Source organism: Prionailurus bengalensis, chromosome F2 (assembly GCF_016509475.1).
Source record: "Prionailurus bengalensis isolate Pbe53 chromosome F2, Fcat_Pben_1.1_paternal_pri, whole genome shotgun sequence".
NCBI classification, from domain to species: domain Eukaryota; kingdom Metazoa; phylum Chordata; class Mammalia; order Carnivora; family Felidae; genus Prionailurus; species Prionailurus bengalensis.
In genome coordinates, this window is record NC_057353.1 from 20535020 (window position 1) to 20546803 (window position 11784).

The 11784-nt window shown below is 43.2% G+C and overlaps 1 protein-coding gene across 8 annotated transcripts in view; it reads right to left on the reverse strand.

Moving 5' to 3' along the window:
* NCOA2 (nuclear receptor coactivator 2) overlaps positions 1-6478 on the reverse strand; it is a 293750-nt gene extending 287272 nt beyond the window's left edge. For 4 of the 8 annotated variants that reach the window (XM_043601182.1, XM_043601180.1, XM_043601175.1 and 1 more), the window contains exon 1: positions 5577-6478. The gene's annotated coding sequence lies outside the window, so the exon portion shown is untranslated. Of the gene's footprint in view, positions 1-5209; positions 5497-5576 lie in introns of those variants that run through there. The other 4 variants (XM_043601183.1, XM_043601181.1, XM_043601176.1 and 1 more) reach the window with 1 other exon arrangement.
* Positions 6479-11784: the final 5306 nt, after the last annotated feature.

The window sequence follows — 11784 nt, forward strand, 5'->3', positions numbered from 1 at the left end:
TGGGTGGCTTAGTCAATTAAGCATCCAACTCTTGATTTCGGGCTCAGGTCATGATCTCACAGTCGTGAGATCTCTCTCTCTCTCTCTCTTCTCTCTCTGCTCCACCCCCCTTCACTTGTGCTGTCTCTCTCAAAAATAAATAAACATTTTTTCAAAATCGCCCACTCTGTTCCCTCTTAAATCACAGGATTTGTAATGAACGGTTTATACTATCAAAGTAAACTACCAACGGGGGGATACTCAAAAACTCATCAAATAAATAAGTGAACAAATAAATGAAACAATGGTTAAATGAGACAAGAATGTGAAGACAAGATCTAAAAAGCCTAATGTGAGATTTAAGTTACCCATCAGGAACTCTTAACAGGTCATGATTAGCTCCCTATAAGGCATAAGTTCTACCAGATTTAACCTGCCAACTCCACTTCTCCATGTATCTATCAACTGATACTCAAATTAAAAATTAGTTTTTCTTTCAGAACCTTTAACTAGTTGCCAATAACTTTTACCTACAAGCAGTTCTCCTCTCTTTCTTACTTGAAAGTCCAAAAGCCTCAAAAGCAGCTCGGTAAAGCATCCCCATAGATTCTCTGTTCATTTAATGCTCCTCTAGAAATTTCCAACTAGGGAACCAACTGAAAAGTGTCCTAGAATCACTTTTTCCACACTTGCATTATGTCATTACAGCCATTGGAAGCCAGAAATGTGGTTACTGATGAACATTTCATAGGACAGACATAAACTCTCTGCCCCAAAAGCCCTATTGTGATCTACCCAACAATCATGTAGTCCTTTCACTTCAGTTACCTTCAACACACAAGTTTACCTTTAAGATTTCCAGTCTTTTCAGAATCAGTTTTGCCTCAGTTTTACAACAGCTAGAAAAACTACACCAGCTTCTAAAACAGAGGTGGGAAGCCACATTCCCACCTCTATTACAAATTAGTACCCAGACTCCATAAAGTATGAGTTTCTTTATGCTGTCTGAATTGAGGGTCTATGACCTAAAATTGTATTTTACAGCTTTTGCAGACATTACTTTTAATAGACTTCAAAGAGTAACATGACATAACATTCTTTCTAGTTCGCAACTCATAAACCCTTCTACAACCCTTTAAAACAAAAAAGGAAATAAACGCTAAGAATATTTTTTTGTTTAAAAAACATGGCAGAGTGGTAAATGAGCTTCAGATAGGAGAGTATAAAAAACTAAGGGTTTTGTTCTGTTTTCCTTTGAATGGCTTTCATTATTGGTATGTAAATATAGTTTGATTATTTCGTTAGGGGAAAAGATCCTAATTTCCCGCTGATTTTTAAGATTTATTGCAATAAAAGACCAATACCTTAAGGCAGTGACTTTTCTTTCTCCCTCCTATTATCTTAATTTAAAATTGATAGAGCATGTAATAACATAAATTACCAAACAAAACTATAAACACAGAATATTGAAAAGCCAATAATTTCTTAAATAGCAGTTCTGCCATAAAAATAGCTAAGCATTAATTATGTCTTTAAATATAATTTCAACCACGACATAAGAGTGGCCAAAATATCAAGAACACATTGCACATTTCAGAAAACTGACCTTCTGTTGACTTTTTTTTTTTTTTTGCTGACCTCCTAAGATTGCTTAAAAGAATCACTTTTAAACCCAATATAATGCAATCATTTTTTTTTTTCCTAAGAAATTCAATCTGTCAACTTATGGATCACGTTTCACCCTGATGTGATTTGAAACAGCTAAGGTTCTCAATCCTTAAATATAGGGTGTGTGATGAAAGCAATGCTCACAGGTCCTCGATTGTGAGGCTTGGAAACCTTTAATAAGATAGAGCTATAGATATAGCCAACCAAGGAGCGTTACCCTTTTATGCACTCAAACCCAGCCCAAGTCTCCCTCCGATCCTTACATTTTACATTTCCAGTGAAATACTCCTCTACCAGTGAATGAAAGTCATGCAAATTGTATTTAACCAATGCAAGGTTAAAAATCAGAGCCAAACTATCTAAAAAATATTAAATTCAGAAATGGTGAGCTTTTTTCTACCCTCCGTTTCAGTACCCTGACATATAAAAGTCAAAGAACTCCTCTGTTAAGACTGAAATCCCCAGGAGGAAGAAGGCTCAGATCTAGTCTGAGAGCACACAATGGAATCACAGCTGACGATGCACATCTTTTTCTAGATGTCTCCATATGCTTGAGAGGTCCCCCCCTCCCGAGCCAGGCTTTAAGGGACTTGATACTGTCTGCCACCAAGAATCTGAGAACATTTTCAAGGATCATTGTAGAGAATGAAGTAAATTAATGTGTTGCTTTTACGCATACAAAAGAGAGAAAAGGGCACACATCAGAGTGGCCATCAGTAACTAAATTAGTAATGGGGGTTTTCAATGTTGTCAAATTTTGAATGTTATTTATGACATTCCCTACTTCTAGCAGCTAAATGTTTGTTTTATCCTCACAGTTTTTAGATTTTGTCACTAAAATAACACCTCAAAGGCTACAGCAAAATGCAATTAATTTTTGTCTACACAAACATTCAAAATTATACAGAATTAAGAATTCACATGATAAATTTGAGAATGGTATATTACAACAGAACACATTTATAGAGCATGGTTAATACTGTTCCCTAAAACTACAGTTCTTTGTCAATTCTTTCTTATGGTGACCAAATATTTATAAAAGCTTGAGAAGCCACTATAGAGGAGATAAATATCATGCACATAAGGTACCTCCAAAAATAATAATAATAATAATAATAATAATAATAATAAGCCTCCCAAGATTAGTTAAATTCATGGGATACTTAACACAAAATGAATGGATTCATTCTCAGTTTAGTAGGATTCATTATTTGAACTCCCAAAGATTTTTACAAATTCCAGTTGGGAAAAGGATTCTTGTTGCTGTCAGTGTGCACTAAACCTCACCAACAAAGGACAGGAGCACACATACACACACACATAAAAAAGCAATGTCCCAGCTGCTGCCTTTTTAAAAGGCAGTTTATTCCTGCCGAGCAACCTGTGCTCTTTCTAGAGAATCAAAGACCTATCCTCCTTATTCTTAAAAGTCAAGAGTTGAGGAAGTCACTGAACTGAACCCAACAGCCAGCATAAAACAGCCAAAGAGGTCTCCTAACCTTGCATAAACCAGAAAAGTACCCACACACTGTACAATTCAACAGTGTTTAAGAAGAAAACTAATTAATTTTTAAGAATCTTTTGTGCGGGAAGTAATCTAGCAAACTACGTTTCACTTAGACTTTTTTTTTTCTGTAGACAAATATTCTTTGACTAGCTTTGCTTTCTAAAAACCAACGCTTTACGTCTCAAACAGTGATGCTTTGGTTCCTAACTTCATTTTGTTTACTCAAGAAAAAGAAAAAAACAAAACGCATACCATAAACGACAACTTTTTTTTTTTTTAATGCCACCCCCAAAGCCTAACTTTCAACTGCACTTTGGAAACTGGCGGTCTAATTAAACAAGGAACCAGTGAAGCCATTACAAACAATGATGCTTTACACTCCCAATAATCAACTGACGTAAGACTATCCCGACGCCTTCATTTTCAGAGAACCCTTTCAAATTTCACTGTCCCCACGCTGGAGTAGCTGAGTGAAAGTGAGGAAGAAACAAACTAATAACTCCTATGATCCTCTGCACATAAACCGGTCGCTGAGGTCCAGAAGAGACCACTACAACATATGCCATTTTAGAAACGGGCCTCGGAGAGTTACTGCCACATCCTAAGTGGCTTTAGACCTCATCGTGTCAAAACGACGTCTCGTGTGGTGCCAAGAAAAACACACTCTCTCGCATGAACTACGTGCCTCCCGGGTCAGAGACCCTATAAGTGACACTACACCAAGACCAAGGAACGGGTGACTAGGGATGGACAAGAGTCGCTAGCTCGGCGTCTCCATGACTCCCCCGCCCCGCGTGCAACTCGGCTCTAACTGGTCGGGAAGCAACCCCGCCCCCCTCCTTCCTCCCGTCCCCACGATTGGCTTACCGACACCCGGCAGGTCAGCTCCCCGCCTTCGATTGGCTCACTGCCCCATCAGTCACACGCAGCGAGATTCGGGTCGGTGGGAGGGGAAGGCGTTGGAGGAGGTGGAGTGGGAGTGGGATTAGAGGACGAGGTGGCGGAGGTGTTCAGGCTTGGTCCCCGGTTTGGGAAAGTTTCCCCTGCCAGTGACAGACCCAGAAGGCGTTAGGCCCGGTCCAGCTCTGGGCCAGTGCAAAGGGCTCGGGTCCCCGATTCCCGCCCCTCGGTCCCGCAGGCCCCGGAAACCACTAGAGGGAGGGGGAAGAGGGAGGAACCATCTAACCAGGGACCGACCCACCCCCGATCTCGGAAGAGGCGCCTCCGGGACTCCCCGGAGGGGCGAGGGGCGGGGGACCGGGAGCTCCACCACGCAACGACGACCCCGGCCGCCTCCCTCAGCAGCCCCCAGCGGCCCGAAGGAGAAGTGTCCCGGGCCCGGGGCGTGACCGTCGCGAGTCGGCCGGGAGGGCCCCTCCCGCTTCCCGCCTGGGGCCCTGAGGGCCTGTCCCTTCAGGGGCGGGGAGAAGGGGGAGAGAAAAGGGGGCGCTGGCGAGCCAACCCGGAACCTCCCGGACCGCCTCCCGCCCCCAGCCCCGGCCCCAGCGCGCCTCCTGCACACATGCCCGCACCCAGAAAGTTAAGTCAGGGGCGAGCCCAGCTCGGCGCCGCCGCGGTCCGGCCCCCGGCTCCCCGCCCCCACCGCGGCCCGGCCTGCTCGGCCCGAGCGCGCCGCCCGCCCCGCCCGCCGCAGCTCTTTCCCGTCCGCCCGCGGCGCGCGGTGCCCCTCGCCCCCCGCCCCCGGCGCTGACACGGGCCCGGCCCGCCCGCCGGGCCGCCGATCCCCTCCTCCCAGTGTCTCACCCCGCCGGCCGCCCCTGACATCGCGCTTCACCTTCACACACCCCCGAGCACTTCCCGAGTCCTGCCTCCCCTCGCCCGACACCCACCCTCCGCTGCAGTCGCTCCGCGTTTCCATTAAAGAATGCACCTTCTCAGGATTCACCTTCCCGTCTCAGCCCCTCTCCCCCCGAGGGGACAGGAGCCTCGGTTCTCGCCAACCCCGCACCGAGCGGGCGGGCTGGCGGGCGCCAGGTTCCTCGGGCGGGGGCCGCGCCCGCGCCCCCGGCCTCCCCGCCGCGACTCGGCTCTCACCTCTCGCCGGCGCCGCGGGCTGCAGCCTCCGCCCGCCTCGCGCTCCGGGACTCGTCTCCAGAGCTCTCGCAAAGCGCTGGAGCGCCTCCTTTCTCTCCCAGGGACTCCGCGTCTCCCCGCCGCTTCCCGCCCTCCCCACCCCCCAAGCCCCAACTCCCCAGCTTCGCGGCGCCTCCGGGATGCAACTCCCGTTTTCCGCACACTCCGGCAGCGGTCCCCGCACACAAAAACAGCCCTTTCCGCGGCGCACGGTTCTGCCGGGCTCGGCGCAGGAAGGGCAGTCGCAGCCGGGGGTGGGGACGCGGCGCCCCCCGCCCGCCGCCCGCCTCCCGCCCTCCCTCACGGCCCCCAGGGAAGGCGCGGTTACCGGCTCGGGTCGGTCACGCCGTCAGGTGCCGGCTGCCGTCGGCGCTGACCTTCGCCGCCGAAGCTGTGGCTGAGGCTGCGGCCGCCATGTTCCCGTGTTAATAACTGCTGCCTGGTTGTTTATTTCAATGGAGATCCTCCCCCAACTCCCTCCTCCTCCTCCTCCTCCTCCGCGTCTCCGCACTTGCGGAGAGAGACACAGACCGCGCGAGCTCGCGAGCAGGGGAGGGGGCTCGGGAGCCAGGCCGTCTCTCCCTCCGCCTCCCTGGCCGTGGCCGCCGCCAAGTCCTGTCACTGGGGAAAGGACGGGGCGGAAACTTGCCTCCTGCGCCCCCGGGGAGGGGGCAAAGGTGGACGGAGGGTTCTCCGGGGAGCAGACCCTGGCCGCGGGGTCCGCAGCATCTCCGTCGGCAGACTCCTCGGAGAAGGCGACTCGGGGAGAGGTGAAGAGTGAGGGGGAGAGGGAAAGGGGACAAAGTGGGTGAATGTGGAAAAGGGAGGGTGACCTACGGGTGACTGCAAGTGAAGGGAGAGTAAACAGATGACTCCATGGGAGGGCAAAGGGCAGTGCCAAAAAGGAAAGCGAGAGAATGGGACAGGCCGGGGCTGCAAAGTGGAGGCAGTGGGTCCTTGGGGCTGCAGACGGCAGGGAAGATGCCCCGGACGAAGATCGGGGAAAGTCAAGTGCCAGCTTCGTCTCGGGAAAAGCCTCCCGCCGGCGCGCAGACCGGGCCCCTCTGCCAGCAGCCTGCCCCCCTAGGGCGCACCTCACACGCCCAGCGTCTGCTGCTACAGCCCGGAGGTGCCCCCTCGTCCATCAAGTCTCCCGCTCCTACGAGGATAGGCTTCTCCTGTAGCAGCCGTAACTCCAGAGGGGATGGAGGGATGCGACTGCAGGAGGCGAACTGAAAGGCGTGCCACCCAGCAATCGCATAATAAAGCAAAAGAGCCCACAGTGTGTAGAACTTAACCTGGTGGAGCATTCTTGTCCCAGGATGAATCACAAAATTTTTTTTTTTTTTTTATTGGGAAGTCCTCTCTTTAGAGTCAGAAAGCGATGTTGGGGGGACGCAGGAGAGTTGCGCCAATAATTGGAGGAGGATTCTCATTTGAATATTACTTGGATTAGTTTTATGCTTTGGAAAAGCAAGGTCTTCCCAACTTAGATATAATTAGTTGGAAAAAAACGAACAACATTTGCATAACAGATTTCCTTATTTGTAGTCTTATCAGAAAGGTCACTTGCCATAGACCATAATAGTGTTTATTGAACACATACTATGTGCCTGGCAGTATCCTGAGTAATTTATATACGTTGTAGATTTTGATACTCAAGTTTTACAAGGTAATTACCATTTTTATCCTTCACCAAAAAAACTTAAAGAAATAAAGTAATTTGCCTAGGATTATACAGCCAGGAAGCTGGAGAGGATTTGTGCCCAGTCCTGGCAGGCTCCAAAGCCCACACTTTTAATGTTTTCAACCTCAAATTTGTGGGAATACTACCAATTTTATTTTGGGAAAGAAAATGTGTGTGTCTGTGTGTGTGTGTGTGTGTGTGTGTGTGTGTGTGTGTATAGATGGAAAATGGAAGTCTATTACAACAAATTGTTAGCACTGGGGAGTATAATAGGTGGGTGTGTAAAGGGGTACTTCCACGTTTCTTTTGTACACTTAACTACAGTGTTCATAATGTTTGCATTGACTGTGTATTAATTTAAGTAAACTTTTAAAGATTATTTAATTGCCTTGCATAACAGAATTATGTTCCCTGAAAACCCACAGCTCTCCAAAAAAAAAAAAAAAATGGAGAAATGGAGGGTTTTTATGGATTGTCTTCTTCCACCAAATACTAGTTCATACTAGTTCATAGCATTCCTACAATGAGGGAGTGGTCACCTGAGGTCTGTCACATTGCTGCCCTGGGATCTTTTCTCCTGTCTTCACCCCAACACTGAGTTGTGATAAAGGAAAGATTCTCTCTCTTGATTTCTTTTTGGCAGAAGTCCTGAGTCCATCAGTCCTCTGCAACAATGTATTTCACACTGTCAAAAACCACCCATGATATCTGTGCAAATAACTCCCCATTGCATTTCCATATTTCTCAATAAACTTACTACATGCTCAAGATACATGACTGTTTCACAAAAATAAAACAAACAAATCTGACAGCAAAGCATAGTAAGTTCTATGTCCAGCTGCTACTCAATTGCCTGGAGCCTTGAGGAATCCTGTAACTTCTGCTCTCCAATACAATCTCTGGGCTCCTTCAGCACTTCATGCTGTCGTTCTAATAATAATGTGTTGCAGTGGAGTTGTTTATGTATTAGTCTTTCTCCTTCACTACATTGTAAACTAATCAGGCCTCTCAACCACATCTTGTTCTAATTTTTCCATACTGTGGCTCTCACGTAATGTTTTTGTGCTTAACTGAATCTGTAAAATATAAACGCTAGTATCTGATCCAATCTCCATGTCCCCTTCCCCACCTGACCCTCCAATACCTTGCTCTTAAAATACGTTTATAAAAAATGTTTTCAGTATTTTTATAGAACTTAGATTCCTATGAGACCTCAGAATAATTGTTATAGAAACTAGCCGTGAGTATTAGTGAATTATCACTGTGATAATGTAAAACGGAAAGGAAGAAAACACAGTAAATAAGTTGATTTAATGATGCAAAGAAAAAAAAAAAAAGGCAAAGATATAGGAACTAGGTATATTACCAACAGAGGACAACCCAATAAGGAAAAAACTGTGGGCACAAAAACTGTGGGTACAAATCATAAAGGGGAAGGAAATTACTGAAATTTAGTAGAAGCAGAAACTTGACAGACTGAATGGATGAGGCAAGTAGACAAACCAAAAAAAAAAAAAAAAAAGGCCAGCCAAATTATAAATGCTATATGAAGAAAAATGATAGTTTATATATTTAACAATACGCCTAAGAAAAATGAGAACAATGTGAGTATATAGGGTAAGAAATTTCTATCTTGGCTGCCTCTCTTCCCCAATTTCAAGGTACTTACTGTCTTCATACTTAACCCACATAAAAATGGAAGATCCAGTACTATTTTTGTATTATTAATACTACCAGCATGCATCATGATATAATGGGAAGTAACATGGTATGGTAAAAACAACAACAACAACTATAGAAGACAGGCAAATAAACATGAACTGCACTTTGCTACTTACTATGTGACCTTAGATAAGTCACTAAATATGTTTCTTCATCTGTATGACTGTTGCATTACTCAAACAAAATGATGTAAATAAGTGTACTTTAACTCTCAAACTTTTTATACAAACATGAAGGGATATTATTATGTTGACTAGATCTGTGCATAGCAACAGTTGCCTCTATTTCGGTACACTCTGCTTTCAAATTGTAAAAGTGAAAACCTATAGTTCATCCCACTAAAATGTAATTATTGGAGGGGAGGATCAATTAAAACATTCGTTTGACAATTTGATTACTGAGAACAACTATTTGACCAACTGTTCATTCTTATTGCTTGCCTTTTCCAAATCCCTGAAATATTATAGCTACAATAAGTGTGTCTAATATAGGTCCAGCATATTATACATATTTTTATTTCTAGTCAAAGTAGGCATTACATGCATTATTGTTTCCATTTTACATATGAGGAAACCGAGGTTCAGAGAAATTAATTGATGCAAGATCACAAAGCTGATTTTGCAGCATGGCTAACAGATTGTGCTAAGATTCTGTTCTCCATCACCGAATACCCCTACCACTTTAGGCAACACATGCTCTTCACCTTTTTTTCCTCAGTACCTATAACAATGCCTAGAATACAATACAGCCTCAAGAAATGCCCATGAAATAACAAGTAAATGAATGAGGGGCTTCCACAAATCATACTGAACACTGTCACAAGATTAATATACCCACTTTTATTCTATGACTGTCCCACTTGAAAACACTTCATCCTTCATTGCCTACAGAATACAATTAAAATCCTTTACGTTATACTCTTCAGTATAACGCTATTTTTTTCTAGCCATATCTTCTGAAGTAGTAACAGCAACAAAATACTTACTGTACCTTCACTCATTCCAGGGTGTTCTGGAACTGACTGAGTTTCAATCTTGGCTGTTACTAACTGTGTGAACTTAAGAAGCAAGTTATTTAGCCTCTTTGCAAATTTTATGCAATGCAATAAGGTAGGAAAATAAAAAGAAAGGAAGTAAAACCATGTTTATTTACTGATGATGTGATTGTGGACACAGTTCAAAAGAATCTATATACTATTAAAATGAATGCAAGATCACAGGATATAGGTCCACATACAGAAATCAATTATATTTTTACATAGCAAGAAATGATTGGAAAATGATATTTTTAAACATTTACAAAAGCATAAAAAACATAAATAAGCATAAAATACTTAGGAATCTATTTAACAAAAGATGTGCAAGATAGACTCAATATTGTTGTCAGCTCTTCCCAAATTGATCTCTAAATTTATTACAATCCCAATCAAAATCCCAGCAGGTCTCTTCAATGAAAATTGAGATGCTAATTTTAAAATTTATATGGAAATACATATTATCAAGTAAAGCCAAGACAAAATTGAAGAACAGTTTGGATAACTGACACTACTGATTTCAATACTCACTATAGAGCTATAATAATTAAGACAATGTGATATTGGTGTAAAAATAGACAAATACATCAATGGAATGGAATAGTGAGTCCAGAAACAGATGCCTAAATACACAGTCAATTGAATTTTTACAAAGTCATTAAAGAAATTCAATACAGAAAGAAAAGTCTTATCAATAAATAGTGTGAGAACAACTATTTATTGGTATAGAGAAAATGAATATTGACTCCTACCTCACACCATACATAAAAATAAATTAGAGATGGATCATGGACTTAAATGTTAAAACTAAAGCTATAAAAACCTCCTACAAGGAAAACTGGGATAATAAATATTTTACAATTTTGGGATAGGCAAAGATTTTTAAAAAGGATATGAAAGACACTAACCAGGAAAGAAAAGTAAATGATAAATTGGATTCCATTGAAATTATAAACTTCTGGGGCACCTGGGTAGCTCAGACAGTTAAGCGTCTGACTCTTGACTTTGGCTCAGGTCATGATCTCACAGTTTGTGGGTTCAAACCCCCTATCGGGTTCTGTGCTGGCAGTGTGGAGCCTGCTTGGGATTCTCTTGCTCTCTCTCTCTGCCCCTCCCCTGCTGGTTCTCTCTCTCTCTCTCTCTCTCTCTCTCTCTCTCAAAATAAGTAAACTTAAAAAAATTAAAATCACAAACTTCTTATCAAAAATGCCACTAGGAAGAGAAAAGGCAGTCCACGGATTGGGAGAACATATTCGCAATACACCTATCTGGCAAAATAACTGTATCCAGAATAAGTACAGAACACCTCCAAATTAATAATAAACAGCTCAATAACAAAATGGACAAAAGACTTGAAAAAGGCATTTTACAAAAGTATGTGAATGATCAATAAACATACAAAAAGATGCTCAAAGTCACTGGTCATCAGGGAACTAACACAAGTCAAAACAAGAGATACCACTTACACACCCTCTAGAATGGCTAAAATTATAAAGACCAACAATTTCTAGTAATGGCGAGAACGTAGAACAATTGCAACTCTCTTTCATTGCTGGCAGGACTATACGACCACTTTGGAAAATACCGTGGCGCTTCCTTTTAAAGTTAAGCATATACTTACCATATGACCCAACAGTTCTCTCCTAAGTATGTACCTAAGAAAACCTTGATCTGGGTGATGGTCACATTTTGACAATGGTTCGTCAAAATTATTGAGTTGTACGGCTGGAATTTTTTCACTTTGTTATCTGTAAATTCTACCTAAACAAAATACCATTTTGGCATCTAAAAACATGGAAAGAAAGAGAACTTCTGCAATATAATGAAGTGTATATACAAAAAGCCTCTAACACGTGTCAAACTCAATGCTGAAACATTTACAGCTTCTCCCTCAGATTAGGAAAGAGAATTGGGGGTGGAATGTCCACTATTACTATATTCAATATTTTACAGGAAGTTCTAGCCAATGTGATTTAAAAAAAAAAAAGTGTAACTATTACTAAGGAAGAAATAAAACTATCATTTGCAAATGGCATGAATGTTCATGTAGAAAGTCCAAAAGAATCAACAAACTATTAGAATTAAATTTAAGAT